The sequence below is a fragment of the Bos indicus genome, chromosome 6, assembly GCF_029378745.1.
Source record: "Bos indicus isolate NIAB-ARS_2022 breed Sahiwal x Tharparkar chromosome 6, NIAB-ARS_B.indTharparkar_mat_pri_1.0, whole genome shotgun sequence".
Taxonomy (NCBI): domain Eukaryota; kingdom Metazoa; phylum Chordata; class Mammalia; order Artiodactyla; family Bovidae; genus Bos; species Bos indicus.
The window spans coordinates 29450290-29463356 of record NC_091765.1 but is presented as its reverse complement, the minus strand read 5'-3'; positions in this window follow the sequence as shown (position 1 = coordinate 29463356).

Sequence of the window (13067 nt, the reverse complement as noted above, 5' to 3'; positions counted from 1 at the left end):
GAAAATCTGTTCTTTCCTGCTCCTGCAAGTGATCTTTCAAGTAATGTGTTTTATGAAGGGCTGACATTTGTTTGGCCTATGTTCAAGAAGCAAATTTAACATGGTACAAATAAAAAGAGGTTTTTAAGAGTCATTGTAGGCAAAGAGAATCTCTCTACTAGCAAACTAAATCTTCTATTCTTCAATAAATAAAATCATTAGATGCTATAATTTGTTTCCCATTGTAGAGACTGTCATTTAGTTTTGCCTTTAAAAGCAGGATATCTTCTGCTTATACTGTCTTTGAACAGTGACTTAATATTAAGTATTTGAGGATTTGCTACCAAATTTGCTGATGATAGTAAATTCTTCAAATGGAGTCTGTTTTCCTCTACGTCAGAAAAGAAATCTTATTTTATGCATTTTATGCCTCCATTTTATTTCACCTCACTCACTCCACAGTAGAGGGAACCTGATATCAAGAAAAACTATTTGGTGTATATATTTATTGGGAATATACAGAGCATCACTTTGTACTTTACATACAGATTTATTGATTCATCTATCTGAATCACTCACGTATTTGGAATAAGGCATGCATTGTATATATGTCAGCTAAATGCTGAGATTAGAGCTGAGACTCTGCCACTATCTAAGTCTCATATGTGTCTAGTTCAAACCTGAGATTAATAATCAGGAGTAAAGTTCCTAACAGCACAGAATATCCTACTTTCAAAGGTTAAGATATATTTCCATGCTAAAAAGGGATTTCTGGCCTGTGCCTGTATAGAAGGGTGAAGTTTGCTGATGGAGAAATTTTTCTGAATCTTGGGAGAAGCAATATAGTGCCCTTTTAATGTACAAATCAGTTCAGTTCTGTTCAGTCACTCGGTCGTGTCTGACTCTTTCCGACCCCATGGACTGCAGCATACCATGCTTCCCTGTCCTTCACCTACAAAACCAGAATGACTTTTTCCAGCATTTTGGATATGACATTCTTAGGTGTGATCAAGTGATTTTTTAAAAATATCTTTAATCTTAATTAATAATAAATAAACCAAGAAGTAGAAATTAAAGAAATAGCAATAAGCTTCTCAAATTTGAGGAATGTTAGGATTCATTATAGGGTCTAATAGATAATAGCCTACAACAAATATCAAGTTATCTGTTGATAGAAAAGATGAAATATATGATGGCTGTGCAAGTCTTCTGAGTTTACAAAAGTGCAAACGAATCTGAGGCACTTCAATCATATTTATCCCTTGTATTTGTGCTTAAAATATATATAATTATTATGTTTATGGTTCATGACTTTCAACAGTCAAAAAAAGATTTATAAATTGGTAAATATTATCTCTGAATGAAAGAAGAAAATTTAATGAGGCATTCAATATAAGAGCTCTGACCAAATTAAACTAGATAAATGTATGAATAAATGGAATAATGATACATGACACCCATTGTATGAAAGTTTCTGTAGACATAAAGTAATGCTATATCCTGGACAATAGCATTTATAATAGAACCGCAAATATCCAATATAATTGTCTTCTGGTCTGAGAATTCTTAACCAGTGCTATAATTATCCTGGTAAAGTTGTTCAAATTAAACAATGTTTGGCGGACTTACAGATTTTTACTGTAATGCCACAGTTTTGTTGCCATGTAGGTTTTACTTTCACTCTTGTTCCTGCTATTGTAGAGCATAATTGTCGTTGCTACTTTATATTGATCAGCTTTTTTATGTGCTAAAATTTTTATTTAATCTTGTGGCTACGATATCATGGCATAGGGATGATTACCATCATTGACCAAATGAGAAAACTTAAGCTCTGAAAATTAACCAACATACTCAAGATCACAAAAGTAGTATGTGATAGAGTCCAGATGTCTGTTGTGACCTCCAGAGCCACAGGGATCCCCATTACATGTATGGAAAGAAACAGGCTACAGCAGGAATGTGTTGGGAAAGACGTGTTTCTCTACATTCCATAAACAAAAATAATTGAGATCTTATCAGTAGAGTTAAAAAAAATTTTTTATGACTCTATTGGTTTTATTGTTTTTGCTTAGAATTGAATTGGATACGTAAAAAATTACTATAAAAGGAAGACCAACTTTTACACCTAAAGCATTTTATATACTCTATGCTGATATCAAAAGGATTGCCTTATAGGAAAGAACAATGGGGAATGCAGAGAGGAACAAACAGCTCATATTTAGAGCTCACTGGGAGCTTCAGAAATGTGAAACAATGACTCAAGTGTAAGATAATTCCTCCCATTCTTCAGTTGGTTTTGTTGGCTCAATACTCATATATCTAGTTGTTTCTCACAAATAAGAATCTGTGTGGACACTTAAAAAAAATTATCTGGGGTGGAAATATTATCACATGCTTGTTCTAGCACCAAGCACACACATGGGCTTTATATAAAGGAAAACTATTTAGTGTATTACATCAGCATAAGATGTGTGCAACCACATGAGAAAATGATTCCAGTTTGGATTAATAACAATGTCTTAATTTTGGTTTGTGATTTACAATTTACCAAGTGTTCTTATGAATATTATCTTAGTTGAATTTCCATTTTACAGAAAAAGACAGTGAAGCTTTCTGTTGTTTAAAGTTTTGCCAGAAATTTGTAATCACAGAACTCACAAGTTTTAGAAGTAAGAAATTTAATGAAGATTTTTTTTTTAACTTCAAGCTCAGAGTCCTTCCTACTCTATAATGCTAAATAATTTTAATGATGACATGATCTTTAATGAGACTCCTCTTATAATGACTTGTTCAGTCAGTAAAAGTTAATATTCATCCATTTTGGATTTAATTGTTCAGCAAAATATAGTGATATTTTTATAGACAAGGTAGTATGTTAAGAACCATGGATGTAACAAAAGAGGAGGTGCAAAATTTGGGAGAAATGAGTGAATTCATGGAGGCCGAGGGGCTTCCCTGATAGCTCAGTTGGTAAAGAATCTGCCTGCAATGCAGGAGACCCTGGTTCAATTCTTGGGTCAGAAAGATCCCCTGGAGAAGGGAAAGGCTACCAACTCCAGTATTCTCACCTGGAGAATTCCATGGACTCTATAGTCCATGGGGTCACAAAGAGTCAGACACAACTAAGCAACTTTCACATGGAGGCTGAAAAAGTTTCTGTAGAGGAAACTACCCTTTGTAACTAATGCAAATGAATAGTTCATGAGTAGAAATCTAAGAAATTATTAATAGAGTCTGTGTAACACTTAGAAGCTGAGTCTTGTGAGAGAAAATGTTTCATATTATTTTGTAAAAGGAGGATAAAGCCTTTAACTCAAGAAAACAAAGGAAGACTCCAATATGTTACATCGAATGACTCTGTGTGAAAGGGTTGACTTGACTTGATTATTTGGCCTTCCCCTTTTACCTATAATTTTTCCTGGGGCCACCTGCTGAGAACTCTCTGGAAAACATCTATTTGCCACCAATGCTGGATGTGTGATATGTTTCTGTATTATGCCTTGAGAGATCAGTTTTCAAGACAAGTTAGTAGTACGGGAGGAGGAGAATGGCCCGAGTTTTAGCTCTTCACTGAACTTGCTGAATGTGTCTGGCAAATGGCCACATTCAATCAGTGTAAGAAAATCATGATGAATGCAGAGCACTGTATTCAATATGTATAAGAGAAAAAAAAAACTGTTTACCTCTGGTGACTGGTTACAATAACAAGAAAATAAAAATCAATGACAAAATTAAGGATATACTTCAATCCTGAGTTAGCTCCCAAAATTTCATTCATCTGCCTTACCCTGTCTTTATGTTTTTGGCATATTCTCCTATATCCTAAATAACCAAGATCCTTCTTTCTTGCCTTTATTTCTCCAACCTATTCTCTTAAACATAGTTCCTGCCTATAGAATCCTCAACGTTGTATCTCTTTGTTAGTAGTCTTTTTCTGGGAATACTAGTGCTCATTTATTGAGCACATGTTATATTCCAAACACAGGGCTAAAATCTTTATATTAATTTTGGATGCAGTCTGCTTAATACCTCTTTGAAATAAGTCAGTTAAGGATACCAAACCTTTTAGAGTTTCATGAACACTAGTAGTCAATAAATTACAACTGGGATTAAAGCCCAAATCCATCTGATTCTAAAGTTTTGGCAGAGACTACTGGGTGCTCCCCACTTTCAGACCTCCCCTTTTCTCGTGTGTGTGTGTGCGTGTGCGTGTGTGTGTGTGTGCACTCAGTTTTCTCCAACTCTGCAAACCCATGGACTGTAGCCCACCAGACTCCTCTGTCCATGGGATTTCACAGGCAAGAATTCATGGAGTGGGTTGCCATTTCCTACTCCAAGGAATATTTCCCACCCAGGAATTAAACCCATGTCTCCTGCATCTTCTGCATTGGCAGGCAGATTCTTTATCACTCATGCCGCCTTCTCAGTATCAATGGAAGTTTTGTAGAGCAACCAAATTACAGTTTTCTTTGAAGCAAGGAGAAGTCATGTGACTGGGTTCTACTTATGGGACATGGCAGCACAACTTCTGAGTTATGATCATAAAGAGAATGCATTCCCTTATATTGTTTTCTTTTTTGTCCCCAGCCAGAATAACTCTATGAAGGAGGGAGCTAAGCCATCACAGCTCTCGTGAACCTCAGGATCAATGTTACATGTTTAGGATGCAGAGCAGTAAGTCAGAAGATATCAGGGTTTTCATCACCATCAAGTTGCCACTTAGACTTATATTTTTGGGTCTCTAAGATCAGCCTAACCTCTATCCAGACTAACACAGAGGCCTATGCTCTAAGACTCAACTGAAAGTAAGGAAAATCTGTATTAAACAGAAAACATTTAATAATAACCTTTCAGGGATCACAGAAATAGTTTGAGCAGGTTTTGCTACTTTTATACAAGGAGGAAAGGAATCCAGGGTTTGGGGACATTCATGATTAGCAAGAATAATTGGTAGTTTCGCTATGGATGGGTGAATGATGGTTCAAGAAGCAATTTGAACCATCCAGAACAATTTTAGCTTAAGGAATGAAGGTGAAGTGTAGAGTCTGAAGTTTCTGGGGACCATCTGCTTAGCAAAATTATAAGCAATTGGGAATAATCAGAGTGCAGTTTCAGAAAAAGGATTAGGTGTGAAAAAAATCAGAAAATTTTCTATAGAACCCATTTTTCTCTGAGTGTGTTACACTGTTTCTGCGTCCATCACAAGTATAATTTATTTGTATTCCACTTAGATATAATGCTTTTAATGAATGTGCTAATTGTTCATTTTCTTACTTATTAATATTTGGTTAACTATGTTCTTTTTATATGAATATTAACAATTGCCTTGTTTTCAATGGCTTAAAACTGGTATTATATTTTTAAAGAAGCTCACTCTTCAGTACTCAGTATTTTATTGTTTTTTTAGTATGCAGTGGTCTTTCATTTAAATTGATTGTATTTTAGGGAGACAGTATCATTTTGAAATACAAGTAAGAAAATGTTAGAAATCAAACAACCATATTTAACATCATTACAAACAATAAGAATCATAAACTGAGCTCAATTTGTTAGTTTTCTAGGCCTTATATCAGGTATAATCCAGTACCATTAAATTCACTCAAGAATCAAAACCAAGATTGGGATCTAAGTCATAAAATTCCTTAAAACTTATTTTGGAAGGAAGGGGAATCACTCAAAATGAAAAAAAAAAAGACTTGACATAATAGACCGTAATTCGTGTTGAACAGGTATGGGTAGTGTGGGGAGAGAGCAAGTTAGCTGAGATGGCGTGTTCAGGCTCTCTCACCCCATGTTTTGTAAATAATGAGTGTAACAGCTGAGATCACTTGTAGCACTGTGCTTGCGCATCATGAGGTGCTTGCTTGGTCATGAGCTACTTTGTGCCGACCAGGTATATATGGGCTCCACCCAGAAAGTGAGGGCATTACTGCTGCGTCACAGCTCTGTCCATTGGGTCAGCCATGAGAGGAGAGATTATAGCACGTCTCCTGCTACAGCTGCTGCATCAGCCAGGAGAGAATACTGTTATGAGTGCTGCATCATTCAGGAGAGAGGCTGTGTTGTGTCAGCCAGAAGAGAATAAATGTGTCTGCAGTACCTACAGCTCCTAGAGTCTTCTTCCAGACTCTTAGCTCATGCCTTGCCTACCCTGGGTTCAGTGAACAGTGCAGTGTGAACAGCAAGACATTGGCATCACAAACAGGATGATGAGCAATACAGGTAGATTAGGCATTCCCTCAGGGGAAGGAATTTACTCATGGAAATTCGGAGAAGAAAAGTTTGTTTCTCAAAGATTTGTGCTACTATTTGCAGTGTAGTTTCCATTACGACTTAAATAAAACATATATAATACATGGGATTTTCCAGGCAAGAATACTGGAGTGGGTTGCCATTTCCTTCTCCAGGAGATCTTCCCCACCCAGGGATGGAAACCAGGTCTCCTGCCTTGTAGACAGATGCTTTACCGTCTAAGCCACCAGGAAAGTCATATATGAAACATAGTTAACTCTCAATTGTTTGAGATCTACAATAATTTTAAAGAGAGGAAATGTTTTCAGAAATGCTATAATAATCTGGGGAGGTATGGTAAAATGAATAATTAAAATTACTACTTCTTATTTGCTTTGTTTCTTTGCTTTCTTTTGCCCTCCAGTGTCTGGAAGATATCAGCTTCAATGTTGTTGTTGTTCAGTCGCTAAGTAACGTCTGACTTTTTGCGACCCCATTGACTGCAGCACTCCAGGCTTCCCTTTCCTTCAACCATCTCCCAGAGTTTGCTCAAACTCATATCCATTGAGTCAGTGATGCCATCCAATCACCTCATCCTCTTTCACCCCCCTCTCCTCCCGCCTTCAATCTTTCCCAGCATCAGGGTCTTTTCCAATGAGTCGGCTCTTTGCATTAGGTGGCCAAAGTATTAGAGCCTCAGCTTCAGCATCAGTGCTTCCAGTGAATATTCAGGGTTGATTTCCTTTAGGATTGACTGGTTGGATCTCCTTGCTGTCCAAGGGACTCTCAAGAGTCTTCTCCAGCACCACAGTTCGAAAGCATTAATTCTTCAGTGCCTAGCCTTCTTCATGGTCCAACTCTCACAACTGTATGTGACTTCTGGAACAACCATAGCTTTGACTACCAGAGCATTGTTGGCAAAGTGATGTCTCTGCTTTTTAATATGATGTGTAGGGTTGTAATAGCTTTTCTTCCAAGAAGCAAGCATCTTTTAATTTCATGGCTACAGTCACTGTCTGTAGTGATTTTGGAATTCAAGAAAATAAAATCTGCCACTGTGTCCACCTTTTCCCCATCTATTTGCCATGAAGTAAATCCTGACTGGATGCCATGATCTTTGTCTTTTGAATGTTGTTTTTTTTTTAAATATAAATTTATTTATTTTAATTGGAGGTTAATTACTTTACAATACTGTATTGGTTTTGCCATACATCAACATGAATCTGCCACAGTTATACATGTGTTCCCCATCTTGAATCCCCCTCCCACATCCCTCCCCATATCATCCCTCTGGGTCATCCCAGTGCACCAGCCCCAAGCATCCTGTATCATGCATGGAACCTGGACTGGCGATTCGTTTCATATATGATATTATACATGTTTCAATGCCATTCTCCCAAATCATCCCACCCTCCCCCTCTCCCACAGTCCAAAAGACTGTTCTATACATCTGTGTCTCTTTTGCTATCTTGTATACAGGTTTTAAGGCAGCTTTTTCACTCTCCTCTTTCACCCTCACCAATATACTCTTTAGTTCCTCTTCACTTTCTGCCATTATGGTGGTATCAATTGCATATCTGAGGTTGTTGATACTTCTCCCAGCAATCTTGATTCCAGCTTGGGATTCATCCAGCTTGGCAATTCATATGATGTACTCTGCATGTAAGTTAAATAAGCAAGGTGCCAATACACAGCTTTGCCATACTCCTTTCCCAATTTTGAACCAGTCCATTGTTCCATGTCTGGATCGAACTGTTGCTTCTTGACCTTCGTACAGGTTTTACAGGAGACAGGTGAGGTGGTCTGCTATTTTCAACTCTTTAAGAATTTTCCATAGCTTGTTGTGATCCATCAGGCTTCTCTCATGGCTCATATAGTAAAGTATCTGCCTGCAATGCAGGAGACCCAGGTTCAGTCCCTGTGTTGGGAAGATCCCCTTGAGGAGGGCATGGCAACCTACTCCAGTATTCTTGCCTGGACATTTCCATGGACAGAGGAGCCTGGTGGGCTACTGTCCATGGAGTCTCAAAGAGTCAGATATGACTGTGCAAGTAACACTTTCACTTTCTATCACAATCAAAGGCTTTAGTGTAGTCAGTGAAGCAGAAGTAGATAGCAAGGGTATGCTCAAAATCCTTCAAGCTAGGCTTCAACAGGATGTGAAATGGGAACTTCCAGATGTACAAGCTGGATTTAGAAAAGGCAGTGGAACCAGAGATTAAATTGCTAACATTGGTTGGATCATAGAGAAAGCAAGGGAATTCCAAAAAAGCATCAATTTCTGCTTCATTGATTATGCTAAAGTCTTTGACCGTGTAGAACAAGTTCAATGAAAATCCTTCAAAGGCATCATGACTCATTCAGTTTAATAACCAGTCATTATAAAAGATAGTCTGGCTACTGGGGTAAAGAGCATTCTGGTATAGGAACAATGGACCATATTGCAAATTGCACTTCCCCCCCAATAGTTGCTTCAATATATAACTGCTTCATCCTTTTCTTTAAGTATGGCTCAGATGATCCTCTACTGAGAGAAGAAGTCTATGTGTCCTCCCCTTGAACCTACGCAGGCCTTAGTAAATTCTTCAGCCAACAGAATGTGATAGAAATGATGCTGCATGACTTGCAAAGCTGTATCTTAATAGCAACAGAGCTCCCACCTGGCTTGCTTTTTTATCGGAACTCTTGCTACTGTATTGTAAAGAGGCCCAGACAAGCTACACGTGGGGATTCTGGATGGCAATGCCAGCTAGGTCTTCAGCTGAGAGCCAACATCAAGGATCAAACTTGTGAGTAAATAAAAAAAAAAAAATTAGATGATTCCAGTCCCTGGACTTTGAGTCTTTCAGCTAAAGCCCTAGACATCGTGCTTTCCCCAACTTCTGATCTGACCTAAAGGAATTATGAGAGACTGGGACTTCCCTGGTGACCCAGTGGTTAAGACTTCACCTTCCAATGCAAGGGGTGCAGATTCAGTTCCTGGTCAGGAAGCTGAGATCCTACGTACCTCAAGACCAAAAATCCAAAACATAAAACAGAAGCAATATTGTAACAAATTCAATAAAGACTTTAAAAAACAAAGAATACAAGGGATGGAGAGAGATGATAACAATTTAAAAAATATGACAGATAACTGATTGGTGCTATTATAACTAAATTATTTGGTAATTTGATAGATAGTAATAGCTAACTAATGCATGCTACCCATGGCTACTAACCTTGGCTACCAATAGATTTTCAGAGCCCTTCAATTTATCTGCTGCCTTAAGAGTAACACTGATAATTCTGTTCTGATAGTGCCCAAACAATAAACTTTCTATTTTAAAAAGTTGTAGCTCCTTAAACACAGAAGCCAAATAAACTAATCATTAGATTGCTTGGAATACGTGTTTTGCTCAGTTATGTCTGACTCTTTGTAACCCCATAGACTGTAGCCTGCCAGGTACCTCTGTCCATGGAATTTTCCATGCAAGAATCCTGGAGTGGACTGTCATTTCCTCCTCCAGAATGTTCTGAGAATATCATTTTAAAGAAGTATAATGAAAATTGTTGGAAATATATAAGATATCATCATAGTTTCCACACAAAATTTTCTTTTGTCAAATAATTTCACTGAACATATCATCTGATCTTTTGTTGTTGTTTTCAGGCACTCAGGCATGTCTGACTCTTTGCAACCCCAAGAACTGCAGCATGCCAGGCTTCCTTGATCTTTTAGCTTGATATCTTTATCTTATTAGCCTCCAAAAGTCTCTTTCAGCAGTTTGTAATGATATTGAAAACATTGTGTTTCTGTGATTAGTTTCCTAATTGCTTCATAATGTTAGGTCTGTACATCTCATTTTGACATGAGTTAAATCTTATTTAGGAGACCAGATGGACAGAAGGGGTAGGTGCAGTTCTGTTTTTAGGCTGAGAGCAGATGCAGCACTGAAGGTGTGACTCACTCTTCTCCGTGCTGTTCCATGTATTGAACATCCTGTGCAACTGCTGTGCTCTGGGGGATTCCCCCACGGTTGGCTTTCCACTTTGGCTTCCAAGAATAGGCATAACTTTTAGCATTGAAGGGCTTCTGATCCCCTAAGAAATGAAGTGAAGCCCCCAGTTCATTTTTATATGCACTTATATGCTCAAGGACCGAGGAGCAAGTGACTAATTTCCCTACATTCATTTTCTTTACCTAATTGTGATGGAGGCATTTAAGTTGAGAAATCGCCTGTCTTCTTGAGCTACTAAAGACCTCATTTCCTTTACTTAGGGCATGAAACATGTGTTATACGTTTTCTGATGAGTCATATTTTTATATCACTAAAGTTTTTTTTTTTTAAATAAATAATATGTTTTTGGTGGCTTAGAGTAGTATCATATCCTGGTGGGGATGTGGCTAATTAATCTTTTCTTTTTATAGACTCACATTCCAGCATTTGATACAATTCCAGCATTTAACTCTGATGCATTCATCAGGCCCTGTAAGGCCTCTGTGGAAGATGCCTTGAGTGTCTCACCAATATTCCATGCCCTTGCCACTTGGTCAGGCAACACTGCTTTGCTGTGAGCTTTCTCTTGCAACTGTAGCCTGTGGTATCTCTTTTTTGGCTTGCTAAAAGTGCAGAGGAATGAGTGGCCCTAGGGCCAGGTTTCAACCAGGGACTGAGAAGAAAAGTGAAAGTGAAGTCGCGTCCAACTCTTTGTGATCCGGTGGACTGTAGCCTACCAGACTTCTCCGTCCATGGGATTCTCCAGGCAAGAATACTGGAGTGGGTTACCATTTCCTTCTCCAGGGGATCTTCCTGACCCAAGGATTAAACCCAGGTCTCCCGCATTGGAGGCAGACACTTTAACCTCTGAGCCACCAAGGAAAACTGAGAAGAGCTGATAAACAATTATCCTGTCTTTCTGATTCCTTTGAGAGATTAACTCTGAGGTTATGCGCTTTACATTGGCTCCTAAGCATCTTTATGAGGATTAAGCTTCAGTTATCTGCAGTGGTGACTGGTTGGATAATGAAGTCCCTCACAGGTGCTTTTCTTTCTTTGTTTCACATCCATGTTCTCCTGTGGGTGTTCTCTTCAGCTTTCCAATGAAACCACTGCTTTTGAATCCTTGTCTCAGAGTATGCTTCTTCTTGGAGAAAGCACAGACATTGGACATTCCACTATGACTTGGTTAATTTCAATGTCTTAGTTTAATTTCTCTACATTATTTTTTAAAAATAAGTATCACTTTAGTATCACTTTTTAATGTTGTTAGTCAAAAAGCCCATTAACATTCTTTCTGTCCTTTCTTAACTTTAGACATTGTATTCCTTATTATCCATCATTGGTGTTTTAAAATATATGTTTGCTTAATATTCCTCCCTCTGTGGATTGGCAAAACTGTTTCTCCTTGGGCAACATTTTCTTACTCTTCATCATTTGAAATCTCTTTTTAAATAAGTTTCTTCTGAGTCTATTTTGCTTCGTTAGAATGTATTACTTGAATTCTCTTTTTATTTTTTCATTTAGGCTAAAGTAGCCCTGAAAAACACATCCGACTTAACGGTGGTACAAAAGATCAAGCTGATAATTTTTCCAGGTTCACTGCCTTCCCTGCTACCCAACCTGATGCTCTGTGGGAAATGAATGCTTCTATCTGTTCCTTTCCTCAAACACCTCAGTGGCCATGCTCAGTCACCATGTGTATTTGTCTTGAGGGTCCTGGTGGTCAAATAAATTCAGTCTGTGCCTTCTTTCTCAACTCAGGACCTGTCCCCTCTTTAAGGCTGTTCTGGATGAGACCCATAGAAACTATTAGCAGCTGGGTAATGATTGTTCAAAGTGAGAAATAAATTATGGGAGTAGTTCAGTTCAGTTCAGTTCAGTTGCTCAGTCGTGTCCGACTCTTTGCGACCCCATGAATCGCAGCACGCCAGGCCTCCCTGTCCATCACCAACTACTGGAGTTCACTCAGACTCACGTCCATCAAGTCAGTGATGCCATCCAGCCATCTCATCCTCTGTCATCCCTTTCTCCTCCTGCCCCCAATCCCTCCCAGCATCAGTCTTTTCCAGTGAGTCAACTCTTCGCATGAGGTGGCCAAAGTACTGGAGTTTCAGCTTTAGCATCATTCCTTCCAAAGAAATCCCAGGGCTGATCTCCTTCAGAATGGACTGGTTGGATCTCCTTGCAGTCCAAGGGACTCTCAAGAGTAGGCCAGACAAGAAAGTTTACCTAAAAATAAATGCAAGTGTTAGGGTGCCTGGGTTGAAAATTCACAAGTAAAGATTTTGCTCTACATTCTTTTTGAGGACCAGTTCTCTCTTTATAGGTGGCCATCCCATACTTTGGAGCTTAGACTTGTATTAAAGAAGTCAGTAAAGGCCAATTTCCCAGGGAAACAATTTAATGGTGCCAAAGCATCTCTTGGGTGGAAAAATAAGGTAGCGATAATTCATCTAATGTGAACCAAATGAGTATCGATAAAATATGTTTGTAAGAAATAACCGTGCTTGACAGCTTATTAAAGTATAAGATAAATGATACAGATGAACAACCAGGTGAAAAGATACATAGGGTGAGGTATGGGAGAGCCCAAATTCAGGGACTTCTGTTCATGAGGACTTGGGGTGCATCATCCTCCAGGTATGGATGTGTTCTCCAACCTGGAAGTGCTCAAACCCTGTACTATGTGGGTTTTAGGAAAGCTTCCTAACATAGGTGTGATCAATTATAAGCTCCATTTCCATCCCCTCTCCCCCTTTGGAAAAGTTGGGGGGTTGGGAATGGGGCTGCAGATTCTATGTTCTTATCATAGCTTGCTCTTTCGGTGGCAGACTCCATCCATTCTGGAGCTCACCCAGAGTCATCTCATAGGCAAAA